The following is a 17627-nucleotide window of genomic DNA, read 5'->3' on the forward strand; positions in this document are numbered from 1 at the left end:
ACGAGGTATCTGACCCTGTCCTAGTGTTACAAGTTCTATGGGATGGTATTATGAGAATTAATCTAGGAGTCCAGAGACTTCTGTTTCTGTCCTGGCTCTGATACCTCCTGGCAAGATGTCTTTTATAATACCACTTATAGCTTCAATTTTCACATCTATAAAGTAATCATAATCATACATAACATTCTTCAAGTGAGATAATGTATGATTATATTTTATGAAGTATAAAACACGTATATCATCAACATTATCTTCTGAGTCAATTTCTTTAGATATATTTAGACCAGTATAGGTTAGGCTTAATAGAATTTTTGTTTTTATCAGAACCACAGGGGAAAAAACTAATGAGCTTAAATCTCCTTAGGCTGGTGAGTAAGTGTAGAGAACATACTCTAAGCCTTCAGGAGTTTACATGTGAGAGAATATGCCTGTTCTGTATGCTTGTGGGCAAAGTTATTTTTCACAAGCAATTAAGTGGAAGGTATACATTCTCATTTCCTCCTGTACCTACAGTTTCTTTCCTCCCAGAAGATTTTTCAAAGTTCTCTTTCAGTAATGGCTCTCTCCTTTTTCCTAAATAGTCACTCTCCCCTTGTCTTAGTCCATTTGTGCTTCGATAATAAAATACCATAGGTTGGTTTACAAACAAATAGATTTGTTTCCCACAGTTGTCCAAGATCCAGGCACCAGCAACATTTGGTGTCTCGTGAGATCCCATTTTCTAGCTCATCGATGGGTTTTTTACTATATCTTCACATAGCAGAAGGGGAGAAGGCAGCTCTCTGGGCCTCTTTTATAACAGTGCTAAATCCCATTCCTAATCACCTCCAAAGGCCTCCTAATAAACATCACATTGGTGATCAGGTTTCAACATATGAATTTTGGGGGAGACACAAATATTCAGACCATAGCATCCCTTAAAACTTGACAATTGCTTACTATCCGGGTCTTGTTTCTTTCCTATTGCAGTACTTTTCCTGGCTCACTCTCCTCATATGCTTTCTTTTCTCCATAGCTGGGATTTCCCAATGCCCACCTGTAGGTTCAGCCCCACTCCAGGCTCTGAAATCAACCAATCAATCCTGTTCTTAGAGAAAAGAACTTGATTAAGGATCTATTCAATCTTGCTACTTATATTTGTGCCTGAGTTTTAGGCAACTGGGCTCTGCCTTGTTCGAAACTAATCTATGCCTGTTCTAGTCGCCGAGAAGCTGGATCTGCAGCAGTAGAAGCAGGTTTCTCCCTATAAGAATAATTCTCCAAAAATTATAAATTTTCAGTATTTTTTAAAAAGGAGGTTGTTACTATTATGAAAAAATACCAAGGAAGTAGTAGAAAAATAGATATTGAGGAGCTTGGGAGATTGTTAAATAGTGGCTCCTTTTTAGATACTTAATCTCCCATCAAACTTAATCCCAGGCCCTTGCCATGTGCACTGTGTTGAAACCTAGCTCTGGAGCTCAGTTCCATGACTGTTGTTTCTAGATCTCTTTGATGTCAATTGCCTATCTGCTTTGATCCCTAAGCTACACCTACTCTCAACTTAATCAATGGTCGACATGCTATGATGACATCTTGCTGTGTTTCTCTGTCACATACTGCTTATCTAAAGTTCCACATATTATCCATCCCTATGTTGGAAGGATACACTGCTTTGCCATCTCATCTATCCTTCCTTGCAGTGTTATCTGCCTGGTCCTGATTTAAGCCCTTGTACTCTCAATGGTCACCCAACCCCAACACTACTGTCTTTGAAAGGCAGTGGTGGTAGTAGTCTAGGTAGTTGGAGGGGTGATAGGCATAATTGTTGAAAGTCTTTACAATTTTTATTAATCATTTAGAAACTTGTCTGGGAATCTTCACTGAAAGAAGATACATGAAGTATCAGGCTAGCAAAATAATAAACCACCATCTTAGTTCTTTACTGGTATATGTCAATGGAGAGTTTGGCTAAATTCAGGAATCCATCCCACCTTCATCTCCCTTCAACATTTATAAGTCAGTAAACTAACCTTTTGCTTAAAGTGATGTTAAATAATAAATGCTTAATGTTTTAGTTTGGATTCCCTGGGAAACAAACTCTGAGATGGAGATTTGTGTTCAGGAAGTTTACTGGGGCATGCTCTCTAGTACAACCCCTATGAGAGAATGAGGAGAGGAATGTAGATGCAACAAAGGCCTCAGCTCACATCACAGGGAGCTCTGGAGCTGGGATCACCCGTTAGAGTTCTTCTGAATTAAGGCAAAGGGGTCCATCCTTGGACCCACACATTGATTAGTTACTGGATGTGAGCTGTCCCCAGCATGGTGTTTAAACTTGACTGAGTCTTCTCCCTTCCCCTGAGGGCAATTGCTAGAGACACCTGAGTTGTGGGCAGTCTGCAACCAATCACCCTCAAAGCTGGCAAAATGTGTACCTGAGTCATGAAGGGTGGATCTGGATGGCTCCCCAGAGCTCATGGCCTCAGTACATATGGCCACACATCCATATATATACATGATACACACATCCATATGAAGACATATAGAACTACACACGTACAGCTGTATTGCTGCTTTTCACAGAAACTTGACCTCACCCAACAATGATCTTGAACTTTTAATTTAAATTCAGAATTACTCAAGAGAGAAGTTCATCCTGTTTCAGCAAGAAATCCTTCTGGAAACCCAAAGTTCAAATCAGGCAATTTTAAACTCAGCCTCAAAACGTCATTTTGGTGTTTTAAAAATAGCATTCTCCCTTCCTCTACATTCTTACTACTACCCCACAGCTTCACCAGAAGGCTTTTATAATAAATTATCTGAAATGTTTCTAAAGACATTTCTTTCAAAAAATAAAAATAAAAATAAAATAAAGACATTTCTTTCATAGAAAGAACAATACTCTCATGTACACAAACCTCGATCTTGGCTAATGGCTAGGGATTACACTGGCCAAGGCGTAATAAGGTCAGCATGTTAGGTTAACACTGAGGATATTTCTCTTTAGCCTTTTGGGCCTAAGTGTCAGAGTAGTTATTCCTCTGTGTTAAAAATCCTATATTATTTTTTAATTATAATAAGAAAATTCCATTAAAGTAGCACCCTGACCATAATCTCTAACCTGGGACTCAATTGTCTAGTCCATTATTTCTCCCTTAAACAAAGATTTTTCATGATGCCAGACTAATGCAAATTCCTATTTTTTTGTAGTAATGAATTTGTTACTGAGTAATTGGATTAATTGGTTTTCTATGTTGTTATAAAAATACATGAAAATAAGTTTTATATTGTGACAAATTATATCTTCCTGTAGCCACTGAAATGAACATTTTGGGGGCAAACTATATTATAGAATAAGGTTGTTTGAACTAATCACAATGTGAGCCAAATTGATTATTGAGAGCTGGTGTTTTTCTTTACAAACATTGAATTTTTTTCTCTGGTACCTTGTCAGGGTAAGGGTCAGATTCTCCTATAATTTCTTTCCAAATTGTCTAAGCCACTCTGGATCAAAAATTTGATTCCTCCCTTTAGATCAATTGTGAATTTATTCTCATTATTTACGCTATCATCATTATCAATGATTTATTATTATCTTTGGCATTAAAGATGGGCATTAAAGAAAATGATAAGATAGAAAGTTAAAGTAACAAGCTGAAAGCTTTTGAAGATACCAAACACTAGTCAATAGATTGCATTTATTGAGTGCTTAATATGTGGCAGGAAGTGTACTAAAAGCTTTAGTGTTCTAAACAGCATACGAGGCAGGGATTATTTCTGAATTTTTCAGATGAGGAAATCAAGGCACAGAAAGGATATGTTACATGCCCAAAGTGACTTTGTGATTTTAGCCTGGTCAGCCTGGCTCCAGAGATAATGTTCTTGAATGTTATAACTCAATTGCTTCTAATGAAGATAATTATATTAGAAAGATTATATTTGCTTCTCATTTCTGTATTTTCCCTGTGATAAAATTACTATTTCTGATTATTTTTTTTTTAAATATAAAGGAATGCCATGGAAAATGTAACATGGGCCAAAAACCCATGATTAAAGTAGGATGGCAAGTTTTTAATGACACACAGTGATATGTAAGGGGGTAAGGCAGATTACATCATCCCCCGATTTCTCCTAAGAAGGAGTCAAGCACTTTGGGGTGTGATGAGAGATGAGGTCAGAGCTGGAGGTATTGTTAGGTGCCACTTTCACTTTTTAAAATTGTGGCCCTGTGGCCTGGTCAATTGTTCTACCTGAACCTGAAGATGGGGAAAAGGTGCAATGGCTAGTTCACAACTGTGTTTGTTTGAACTAATGATAGGAAACTGGTCAATAGCAGTTTATAAAACATTTACATCTATGGCCTGACTCTTGATTATCATACAAATGGGCATTGTAAATGGTACCATGACACTCAGAAAGAGTCAATGTTCAACCAAGAGCAACAAATTCATTCTTAGGGTAAAAGGGATTTAGGCTGTGGAAAACTCTACCTCAGTAAAATTTAATACTTCTTATCCCTCTCTGTTTCTCTTGACTGCTCCTTCAGAAGGAAAAGAATGTCCTACTTCACACCTCTATTGACCATTGCTGTTTTATCTTTTTAGACAAATGGTGTTCTCAGTGCACTATGTCCAAAAGTTGTCTTATTAACACTGCTCAGGCTTTTTTTGATGTCAGTCTAATATTTTATGTAGTAAATAATATTTTCCCACCAATACGACATTTTCCTTTCCTTCCTTCCTCTTGACAACCCTACCAACTTCCAGTTCAAGCAGCTAGGTTCATCACCACAGGGGAAGAACATAAGGGGGAAAGAGAAACCAAAAGTGACTTCCTGTTTTTGGTCTAAAAAAAGCCTTTGTTCCTTGGGGAAACAACATGAGTGAGAGCAAGGCTTCTTTCCCGTAACTCCCCAAAGGAAAACCATACCCCTAAACCTGTACTGAAGATGGAGAGAGACTGAGGAAATGGACAGAGAGGTTATGGGATGAGAAGAAAATGGCTGGACCATTAAGGGCCAATCCAGCCAGGAGTGAGGGCTGTCTCACAGAAGGACCAATGTGAGAGGCATTGTCAGGTGTCCAAGGGCTTCCTAGAGTGTGGGGTCTATATCCTCATCACCCAGGGACCCTACTGGTTGCCTTTCCCATTGAACCGAGTGAGGATTTCCCCTGGTTCAGGCTGAGACTTTGTCTGGTGACTGCCCAGCAGGAATGTTCTTGCTCACCCACGTGCATGCCTTTGCTGAAACCCAGCCTCTGTCCAACTACTGTGTGAACAAGTCCCTCTTTCCTCCAGTTTTCAGCATCCATAGAAGAAGAGTGAGTCTTTGAAAACTTAGACCAGGTTAGGGGAATGGAAGGCCTGAAGGAAACTAGCTCAAGGTCCCCAACACCCCATAAGCAGGAATAATATAAAGCCCATACCACTGTTTGCTGCTTCTTCTTTTTTTAAAATCCAAGTAGATATCTTACTGAATAATCTTTTGCATTTCTTCTTTTTTTTCTATTTGCTTACTCCTCTGGATGTTTCAATCTTTTCCCCCTTTTTCTCTGCATATTCTTTAAATGTTGATTTCCTTGAGTCCTCTTTCATTCCTCTTCTCTTTTCATTTTATATCTTTTAATGGGCGGAGGGAGAGAGCTCATGCACTCTCATGACATTACCTAATTAATATTGCAAAGATTCTCAAATCTATTCCACTAGCCTAGATCCATTTCTAAGCTCCAGATCCACATATCAAAGGGCCCTCTTCTGTGTACCTCAGATATTTTAAAACTCAGAATATCTTCAACTGAACTCATCATGTTTATTCACTCCCAACTTGCTCCTCTTGTGCCTTGAAGGATGTCACCACTGTTCTGCCAGTCTTCCAGGTTTGAAACCTGGCAGTCATCCTTGTGGTCTTCTCCGTATTTTTACGTCCAACTGACCTTCTAATTCATATCCTTCTGCATTAATAAAATTCTAATCCTAATTTTTTCTTATAGTAATCACTGCCATAAATTTTGTACAGGATTCCCTGCGTACATTCTTCAAAGTTCTCAAAAATACAAATCTATTTATGATACTCTCCATATAGACTTTGGGATAAAAATCTGAAATCTTAACAAGTGCTACAAGGACCACTCCGAGGTCAGAGATTAGGGTGGTCTTGCTGAGTCCTAAGGCCGGTAGACAAGGAGGATAGATTTGATGAGCACGTAGCAGGCCTAGGAGCTAAGCACTTCAGCCTGTGTGTGAGCCCACATCTGTGTGAGAGCAGATTGCTGACCTCCTTGAGGCATAAGCTTAAACCTGCAGCCTCCTTGGGCATCTCTGAAAGTCTCAGAAGCAACATTCAGTGCTACAATAATTTTATGTAAAAGAGAATATTTTGAAAGCATTAATATGCTTTAATCTTTTGCAATTTGGTGTACTTGGAAATATCCATTTCTTTCAAGAGAAGATTATTGCATGGTATTACACATATTACATCAGAAGTGCAAAGAAAAATGATTGCAATCAGCTTCTAAAATTCAAAATAAGACTTTAAGCAAGACAATAGATGAGATCAGGCTTTGTAGAAAAGGATTATAAAAATTCCTTTAGAATATAAAAAAGTGAACCTAGAGAGCTCAGAATTTAGTGTTTCTTCCATAGTGTATAAAATATTTCCCTTTGTGACCTCAACCATGAAACTTTCTTCTCTGGAGCTTACTTTTCCTCTGAGACATACTTCTAGATTACAGCTCTTAGCCTCCCTGGCATTTAGGTATAGCTATGTTACTGAGTTCTGGCCAGTGGGACACAAGTGGAAGTGATTTGTGTCACTACCTGGCCTACTTCATAGTAACCATATATGTAGGATTCTCTAAGGACCCAGAGATCAGAACTACATGATGGAAGAAACCTTGTCCTTATATGACCAAGTAGAAAGGCATCTGACCAGGAACACAGGTATTGAACTATGACAATGGGAGCGAGGCATAAACTTTTGATGATAAGCCATAAACATTGTATTATACAAAGATATCGTTCAGAGGAAGTGAAACCCTCCTACTGGGTCCAAGAGATTGTGAACAGGAGGAAGGGAGGGAGGACAGAGAAGCAGAGACTGGCAGTGGGAGAGTCCTGATCATCCCTCTCCAGGCTGCAACTTGGACAGTAGAGGTGTAGTGTGTCAGAGAAGTAGAAGAAACCCAAATACTTTGGGGCTTTTGCCTTTCTTCACACATAGAACTCAGCAAGGAGATGCCTCACAAGCTGCCCCACACTAAGCTGGGAGTGACTGCATCAAAATACACTCAAAAGGTTGGGTGAACTGCAGAAATTCCAAGATTTAAATTTCCCAAGCCATTCTCATTTCCTAAGTTGTGTCTAGGATCTAGATATTTTCTCACACCCTTGAAGGGGAACCCAGACTTCCCAAAGAGGCTGAATGGAGAGCTTGGCAGTGCTAGGGGGTTGTTACTGTGGATGAGGGGGTGAAGTGGTGTGAGACAAGGGCTATAGGGTGGACAGCCTGATCTGGACCTTAGTAAGATTTAGAGCCAGATGGGCACGCATGTGCGTGTGCATGTGCGTGCTGTTACACTAGAGAGGGCAGAGATCATCCAGGGAGAGAGACTGAGCTGTTACCACCCAGACAGACCAGCCCATGATTTACACTGATGTCTTAACATCAGCCCCAAATGTCAGGCAAGTGCATAGTGAAGTGGATAAGGGATCTTGCTGTGGAGATGGAGGTGGAGGGTACGGTAAGGATCTGAAGATCTTTACGCCCCTGCTGTCTAGAGATTAGATGAGTCACACATCTCCCCATTTTCTTTATCCTAGATGTCATTTTAAGAATGAGAAGAGGGAAGAGCAGAAATCTAAAAGACATAAAACTGAATCATCCAAAGGAGTTTTCTTAACCAGTAGGATAGAGAAACAAAATTCTAGTAGGTTGAATGTTTAAAATGAATAGAAATAGCTTCAGCCAGAAAAATTGAAATATTATAAAATATGTTTAAATTGCTGCCACTACTCACCAGATGGTAGTTCAAAAGGAAGATTAGGCATGTTTTAGAGATTAAAGGAACTGCGTATTATTTGCATATCTAAGTGTCCCTTGGGTACGGTAGTGAGTCATCTACCTTACGGTTTGAATTTTTTTTTAATTAAATCACCCCTTTTACCAATGCAAAAGGCTTCCTTTCACTTTCTTTTCCTCCTTTTCCACTGCCACCTCTCATTCAAAATAATCTTCCTGCTCAGCCTTGTCCACATCCCATATCTTTTGGTCTGAAGGAGAAAAAGTTTTTTTGTTGTATGCAGGGGGCCCACACTAGACTTCGTTCTATGTCCCAGTTTGCCTGAGATATGTTTTTCTTTACTTTTTACCATTTCTGAAGACAGGAAAACTCTTATAGTCAAAATAATCTTACCAGTTTCCAGGCAGAGGAGAGAGCTCTGGAGTTGTGACAGTTGTCATTTCTTGAGCACAAGTGAACTAAGCCATGCATCGGGTGTCTCTTCGTTCCACTGTCACTGCTAGTTGAGCTTGCATTGATAACAAGTTATTGGATTTAAACTAAACTTTGGACCCCTACTTTTTGCTTAGAATCTCTGCAAAAAAAAAAAAAAAAAGTTACCGATGAAGGACTGAAATGAAAATACATTCTATACATAGAAGATTGCCTGTTATACACCAGGCAATGGAATTAAAGGGGGTTGAACTTGCCAAATCTCTTGCAAGAGACCATAGATTTTTTTCAAAGCAGGGAGAAGTTAGTCTGGTTCATTTGCATTTACACAGGACCATTATTCAGTTATGGGATATTGACATGTCAGAAGTTTCCGGATAACTTTTAAAAGAAGCTATTTGACCTATCACGTATGTAATTCAATCACAGGAAAAATACAAAACTCTGAGTTTAACCAAATAGAAAATGTAGAGGAAGAAATCCTAATATAATTTGATATGGCTGAAATTTACTGTCAATCTTAAAAAAAATCAAGACCACAAGTACTGGTGAAAAGCTAAATATAACTGCCAAATTGCTGAAAGTGATTTAGGACGATCTCTAGACTCTTTATTTGTCAAGAATGTTTAGATGCAAATTCTGATTTAAGTATTGAAAAAAAAAAGAGTTTCGATTGGTAAATGAATAATATTTTTTCTTATTTTTAAAAGAAATGTGTACACCTAATGCTGTGTTCGTATTTTCCTTTCAAAAGCTCTTATAAAATTGAGTGTGCACCTTATAATCAATGGCCTCTTAGACTCCAGAAAATATGAAAGTTACATGCTCCCCTTCTTCATGATCTTGTCTCTGCTTTCAACCTGTCATTGTACAATCCAGCTACAGTAAAGAATTTCCACCTCTATAAATACACCAGGCTTTCTCAACTTTTTGTCCCTAATGCACATCTTCTGCTTGGCCTGCTCTTTGATTTTCCCCACCCTCAAATGCAGTTTTCCTGGCTCCCTCCTACTCCTACTCAGCTCAGACATCATTTCTCTAGAAAATCTTCTCTGACTGTGTACCACCTCCATATTGCACCCCATGCTTATCTCTGGCACTGCTATTCCAATGCAATTTATAGTTTTACTTGCATTGATTTAACAACACACAAACAAAAGCAAACATATTTTTCATGCAGCATGGCTCCTAAATGGAAGCCAAATTCTTCATCTGGTGCTTAACTGAAGGAACTATGATCTGTTTTTGTACTGAGGGTGTGTGATCACACTATGTATGGTAGATTTACTGAGCAATTACAGTTTGTTGTACAGAGTTGCAGGGCTCAGTTTGCCAAAAACAGAACTTATTCTAGCTATTTTAAGAAGAATGAACTATAATACAGGGAATCCGGCCCATTTATATTCATGAGAATGCTATAGATTTAAGGCTGAATCTTTCAGAGTAAGTTCCAGAGCAAGGGGTGCTGCTGCCTCTCTCAAAGTAGGAAGGCGGAATTTAGGAGTGTACTATTCACCTGCTGAGTTCAAGAGTACAGTGCCATAGCTGCCATTCAGGCATTGGGAAGCCACCACTATCCCCACTGAACCTACTTCTGGACTCCCACAGAGCTTGAGACCAGACACGGGAACATAGCTGGAGAAAACTGTCTCCAGGGCTGTGCCTCTGAGCAGCAAGCCGCAGGAAGATGGGCTCTTCCTCACTTGTGGATTCAATCTCATGCAACTATGACTAAATGAGCCAATCTGTACCCCAGAAACCTGCAGCAAATTATTCTGGACAAAGCAGTTTTAGCTCTCTGACTGGTGCTGGTCAGGAAGGCACTCCAGGAAGGTGAATTGGATGCTGGATGCTAATTGATTATATTCACCATAACTAGGTGTGCTGTGAATTTTAAGAAAGGCGAGGACCTTACTGGTTAATTTCGATGCATTAAAACCTTCATCTCATATAACTGCAAATCCATGATATATTCTAAGACAATGGCCTTTTTGTCTCTTAGTAGACTTTTGGCTCCTAACAAAAACTGTGTTGTACTTTGTGAAATGTGGTACCTGGTACTGTGATCAAATGAATGAATGAGTAAATATATGAATCAATAAATCAGTGCATGATCGAAAACTTGTGTCCTTCTGCACATTTTTGAACAAACAAATCTCTTTGACTTTCTCTAATTCAGTGTTTCTCAAATAGGGGCAATTTTGCTCCCCTCACCCCTACCAGGGGACATTTGGAAGTGTCTGGAGGCATTTTTGAGTGTCACTATTTCGGGGTTGGTGGGTATGTTTACTGTTGACATCCATTGGGTAGAGACCTGGGATGCCGTTAAATATCCTACACTGTACAGGATCACCCCTGCAACAAAGAATTATCCAGGGCAAAATGTCAAGAGTGCTCAGGTTGAGAAATCTGCTGTAATTACTTCTCCCTCTCACTTCTGTCTGCCACAATATTATTATGTCAATACATCAGAACTCTTGAGAATTTGGACTTTCTCAGAATTTAAGTACTCACCAGTCTTTTTCCTCTTTGGTAGGGTTTTCTCTCTGTAGTCTCAAATTATATGTTAACCACTTTATTTCCACATGTAATGGACCCCACAGAGTGGCCTTTAAATCCTTGTGTTAGAACATTAGTAGAGGAAATTTTTGGAGTGTCACTCTTCAACTTTTCTTACTTAATCTCACAGCTCTAGATTTGGAATTAAAATTTCATTCAATTTAGAAAATGCATTGAAAAGGTGAAAAAGATGTTATTCTAATATATTTTTAACCTTGATGAGCAACATACTAATTTTACTGAGTTAATGAATTTTTGACTTTTTTTCCCCCTCTTTTTAAAAATACAGGACAACTGACTGGCCAGTAGTCTTCAAGAAAAATCAAATTCTGTCCCTGAAATGAATTTAGAAAAATTTAGAACTTTTAGTTTTATTTTTTAAAAATTTACTTTTATTGTTTTTTGACATCTAAACAGAACATTCTTTAAGTTTAAAAAATTATTTTCCTTTTCATAATTAAATAATTTTGGAAGTATAAATATTTAATAATTAAATAATTATAACAATTAAATACTTATAATTAAAATGTAAGTATTTAATTATAATTAAAATCAAATATGCCTGTGAACAGAACAGGAAATCAATATAGGTCTTTTTTTTTCCTTTGGTGGCTGGCCAATATGGGGGTCCAAACCCTTTGACCTTATAACACCATGCTCTAACCAACTGAGCCAACCAGCCAGCCCAGTATAGGTCTTAAAGGCAGAAATATATAAAACTCAGTTTATGGATCCAACAAATCTTACTGAACACCTACTGTTCCCCTCCGCTAGCCACTGAGTATACATTAGTGAGAAAATTATAGCAAGTCTCTACCCTCATGGAGCTTACATGATTTAGTTATCGTCTCCCTACTAGATCCTACACAAGTAGGATTTAATTACTACAGTGACAAGTCCTATAATTGAAAAATCACAGAATGGTATGAAAGTAAATAGGGAACCTAACCTATTTCTAATCTAATTGGGAGAAATTTCCTTAAGAAATAGTAATTAAGCTCATACCTGAAAGATGAGTAAGAGCTGTGCACAGTGTGGAGGAAATAGCATTCCTGGCAGAGGCATATATTATTTCCAGAGGCAAGAAAGAGCTTATTTTGCACAGAAAATACAAAGAAGGATTTTGGATTTAATATTTAGTACTGAGAAGCCATTAAATGGTTTTAGTAGAGGAATGATTTGATCAGATTTACATTTTAAATGATTACTCTCACTGCCGTTGAGACAAGGAAAAGTGGGTTAGAGAAAACTAGTTAGAAAATAATTTAAGTAGTCCAGGTGAGAGACGATGGTGAATAAAATTGGAAAGAAGATGGATTTAGGAGGCAGGGTCGACTAGATTTGGTGACTGTTTTTTGCAGGGGTGAGGATAGACATTGGAGGAGAGAGAGGTGTTAAGGACGACTAATAGGCTCTGGCAGGAGCATCTAGGAGGATGTTGGTACCATTTGCCATGATAGAGAACTAGAGGAGAAGCAGTTTTGGGCAAGGTGATTATAGATAATAAGTTTGTTTTGGGGCATGTTGTATTTGAAATTCTTATAACATATGCTGGTGTCTCAAATGGAGATATTATAAGTATTTGCAGCTATTTGTCTGAAACTCAGAAGAGTGGTCTGGGCTGGAGATATGATTATGAAACCATTGACTATAGATGGTGTTTGAAGATAATAGAGTAGATGAGATTATTTTGGGAGAGACTATGGAGAGAGAATAGAAGAGGGACCAAGGCTGAGTCCCAAGGAAGGTCTATATGAAAACATGTAGAGGAAGAGAAGTCCATAAAGGTTACTGATAATGAGTCAGAAGAATAGTAAGAAAAGTATAGAGACATGGAAAGAATGAAAGCAAGGAAAGAGACCGTCACCAGAAGGGAGGGTGGAGGGCCAAGCCCGTGGCGCACTCGGGAGAGTGCGGCGCTGGGAGCGCAGCGACGCTCCTGCCGCGGGTTCGGATCCTACATAGGAATGGCCGGTGCACTCACTGGCTGAGTGCTGGTCATGAAAAAGACAAAAAAAAAAAAAAAAAAAGAAATTCTGGGCCGGCCTGTGGCTCACTCGGGAGAGTGCGGTGCTGATAACACCAAGGCCCCGGGTTCGGATCCCATATACGGATGGCCGGTTCACTCACTGGCTGAGCGTGGTGCTGACAACACCAAGTCAAGCGTTAAGATCCCCTTACCGGTCATTTTAAAAAAAAAAAAAAAAAAAAAAAAAAAAAAAAAAGGGAGGGTGGAAAACTGTGTGCGAAAGATGCTGACAGGTCTTATAGGGGAGACATGAACAGTTTTCATTGACTTGGCAACATGCAGGTCATTGGTGACAATGCTAGAATTTAGGTGGTAAGAACAGAGACTAGACTGGAGTGGGTCGAGAAGTCAATAGTAGGAGGAAGTAGAAATTGAAGTATAGCTATATATTCTGTAACTGGGAGAATAGATAAGTGTTTAGTTGGAGATTTTTCTTTCATTTTACTTGAAACTACCTTAAAATTTTCTCTATGTTTCCAGATTATCGCATGATAATTCCTTTCAAGAGGACTGGGACATATGTAAGGAATAGATTTACTCTCTTTGTTAGGTAAAATCAGGAGTAGTTTAGTAAAATTCAGTTTTTTTTTTTTCAAGATAAGAGACACAATAGTATGTTTAGATGGTAATGAAAAGGGTCCAGTAAAGAAGAGGTTGAAGTTATGTAAGAAACAGTGGATATTATCCAGAGGGGGAGACTCCTGAGAAAGTGGGAGGAGATGGGATTCACAGGAAAGTATGAAGAAAAACACTTACATTTAGTAACAGAAGAAGAGAAAAAAGATAATGTGTGTGAACTTTAGGATATTTATTTAAATATGACTCTCCTTTAGAATGAATGATCTTAGTGCTCTGAGATCATTTGAACATAAAACTATAACTCCAGAGCTTGAAACTAGTGTCCATATTACTGGGAGATTAAAACGTAGGAGGGCATTTGTGGGTGCCTTCCTACTAGTTGAGGATTTAATAGATAAGGTGCCATACTCTTACTTGAAGTGGATTGACATATATGTCAGTCCACTGGCATCGTGATCGGGGGAGCTAGCGTGGCCATGTCGTACATGTGTAGTATGTACACATACTGTTGGCCTCACTTCTCACACCCAGACCCACAGGGTGATTTGGCTGAGGACCCCTCAGGCAAACAACCAAGATAAAAGTTCATGAGCTCCAAACAACTGTGAGAATCCTGATGTGCTGGTAGACTTCACCAGGACTGAATAACACTTTGGGGTCAGTTTTTCACCCATGTTCTGGACAGCACAGGAATAGAAAGATTCTCTAGACCCCTAAAATGCAGAGGCAGTTTTGGCTGTGATAGTGGCAATGGCAATATGTCAGTAAGAATTGCGTTTGGCTGCAAGATACAAATAATCCAACTACATGAAGTCCTGAGATACAGGCTGCTGGTGGCGTTTTAGTGGCTCAACAATGTCAGGAAGGGTATCTTTGTCATTCTCTTGGTCTTTCCTCATCTTCACAGTGTAAGTGCTGAAGTTCTAGCTGTTACTTCTGCTTTCGAGACAGGAAGAAGGAGAAGCATGGAAGGGCTTACCAGTTGCATGTGTCCCTTTTTATTAAGGAGGCAAATTTCTCCAGAATTCTCTCTGGCAGATCTCTGCTTACATCCAGGGCCAGGGGATAAAAGAAGGTTAAGAAAGTATATCTTTGACCATCTAGCTGCTGTAATTGGAGGCATCATGGTAGAAGAGGGTGGGAAATAGCTTTTTGGTAGCCCAATCAATACTGTCACATAATAATAGGGAGCCAAGGGGGCACTTTAAGGGGAGATGTTAGAGAAGGAGAGTGAAGTCACTGAACCATGTGGTAGTAGCAATGGCAAGACATGGCCAGGGCCTGGGCAGAGGAGGCAAGAGTCACCACATAGGAATAACTAAAGAGATTGAAAATACCAAGATGGCATTTGCCAAGTGAAGAAGAGGAATCATCAAGGAGACAAAAGCTCTGTGAACTTCTAAGCCATTCTCCAGGAATCTCAGGATAGTTTCACCTGTTTTACTCCCCAATGTATTAACAAGAACTTAGCATGGTGCCTGGTATATGGTAGACTCCCAATGGTTGTTAAATTAGTTAATGAATAAATGAAACATCTAAGAACATGATGAGAAAGGAAACAATAGAGTGAAGATGTCTTCCATTTTTATGGAATGGGCAAAGATATTTGCAAACCATATATCTGATAAAGCATTAATATCCAAAATATGTAAGGAAATCAGACAACTCAATAGCAAAAAAACAAATAACCCAATTAAAAAATGGGCAAAGGATCTGAATAGACATTTCTCAGAAGAAGACATGCAAGTGGCCACCAGGTATATGAAAAGATACTCAACATCAGTAGGCATCAAGGAAATGCAAATTAAATGAGATATCAACTTACCAGAATGAGATATCAACCACATCTGTTAGAATGGCTACAGTCAAAATGACAAAAGGTGAGCATTGGCAAGGATGTAAAGAAAATGGAAGCCTTGTCTTGGTGGGAAGGTAAATTAGTACAGTCATTACGGAAAACAGCATGGAGGTTCCTCAAAAAATTAAAAATAGAGCTACCACTAGAACATGGAGATTCAAAATAATTTAGAGAGTAAATTTCAAATGTCTCACCATAAAAAATGATAAGCAAGTGAGGTGATGGGTATGTTTAATTAGCTTGATTTAATCATTCCACATTGTATACATATATCAAAACATTACACTGTACTCCATAAATAGATACAATTAGTATTTGTCAATTAAAAATAATGTTAATAAAAAAAAAGAACATGGTGAGATAAACCCAAGATGACAATATTAGAAACCTGGTGATTCCTTGCACAATTTGGGATTTATTTCATTGGCATTGGGGCTGATTTGGCAGATTGAAATGGTTAATTTTCAGACTGGGAGGAAGACATATCCTCTTCATTTTCCTTTCCAATGTGTGTCCTAGAAAGGGGCCTGTTTAAAAGAAACACACAGGATTGAGGAGTTTGGGATGGAGATGTTACAGGGCTTTGCCAAGCTGGGATGGTTACCCCCAGTAGGGACTACAAAAGAACACACTGGGGAGAGGGATCCCAGAGTCGTCCAGCCCCATCATGTCCACACATGTCTTTCTTGTCATAAAAGGATTTTCAGCACTTTCAGTTAATGAGGGATCAGAATATTTGGCTGGGGAAATTTCACTCCTGATTAAAAATTCCATTTGTCTGTGAGCTGAGCTTGTTTTAATAAAGTGGAAGAGAAATGAATTTGAGACTACCTAGTTCTCTGCCTCATTTAGATGAGTCATAGTGAATTGAATCTTTACAATTTTTTCAGTCTCCTTTAGGCTGCTTAGTCATGTGGAATTTTTTGTTTAAAACAGAATACAAAGGGGAGCTATATGAGCTATCTTATCTAAGATTGAGTAATTTCCAAAAATCTGAATTCTTAAAAATTATTTGTCCATGTTATTCTTGATTTTCTTACATTTCATTGTTGCAGATGACAGAGTTTTGATCAGTGTTTCTGCAAAAGATGCTTATTCTAAAAGCCATTTTCAGTGAAAAAAACCTCCTTCAAAATTAAAAAAAAAAAAAAAAAACTGTTTGAAACCACAAAAGGACCAGATTAATAGAGAAGAAAATTAGATCACAACTCCTTTTGATATATTTTCATATAGTTTTTTCCTCAATTGACAGGCTATAGGAACAATAATACATAAAGAAAAACAACTGCCGATGAAGTTATTCCCCAAGCTAAATTATAACTTGTTCTACTCACTTGCTTTTGAAATCCAGTCTAAGGAACATTCAGTTGTCTTGGGGGACTACCCTAAAGAGTTAAGCAGAGTGGAGATATGTCTAGGATCTGATACGTACATTTAAGCAGCCATACAAAGGGGACAATGGGAAAGTGAAGCGTAGTTGTTGGCCTGAGCTGGACACAGAAATCAGGCCCTGGGGAGGAGGGTTTGGGGAGGGGATGCAGTTGTAAACAACCACGAGAGGAAACTGGAGCAGGAAGCCAGGGATAACTGGGAGCAGAGTCAGGAAGGAAGGGAAGGTCAGCACTGAGGTTCCTGGGCTGAAATGGAATTGGGGGGAAAGAGGAAAGACAACTGCACATGACCTTGGTGGCAAGTAAATATATATATAAGGGCTAGCACGTTATCCTGAAAACGGCTGAGATGAAAGGAGGAAGGAGAGAGAGACACAGAAACAGATGCAGAGAGAGAGGCAAAGAGGAGGGAGAAATCCACATGTGAAATAGTAACATTTCATCAAAAACCCAGGAAAACAGATACAGAAAGAGAAATAGTCCCATGTTCTGCAGAAGACGGTGAGAAGGAAGACAGGCTGAGAAGGAAGACAGGCTGAGAGTGGTTCACTAGATTTTATGTTTAGTATATTAATACATGTTTCCTGTCAAACTCTGTTGTTTCCTTGAACAGCAAGCTTTGAAGTAAGTTATTACTGTCCTTTAAAACTACTATAAGCTACTTAAATATCATTCACGGCTCTTCAACTTTTAAAAAATACTTTAACATTTAAGGGTACCATCTGAGGCTTCTACCAGAAATATGTGTGTGTGGGGGGGTGCTTATTATTATTATTACT

The sequence above is a fragment of the Cynocephalus volans genome, chromosome 1 (genome assembly GCF_027409185.1).
Source record: "Cynocephalus volans isolate mCynVol1 chromosome 1, mCynVol1.pri, whole genome shotgun sequence".
Classification (NCBI taxonomy): domain Eukaryota; kingdom Metazoa; phylum Chordata; class Mammalia; order Dermoptera; family Cynocephalidae; genus Cynocephalus; species Cynocephalus volans.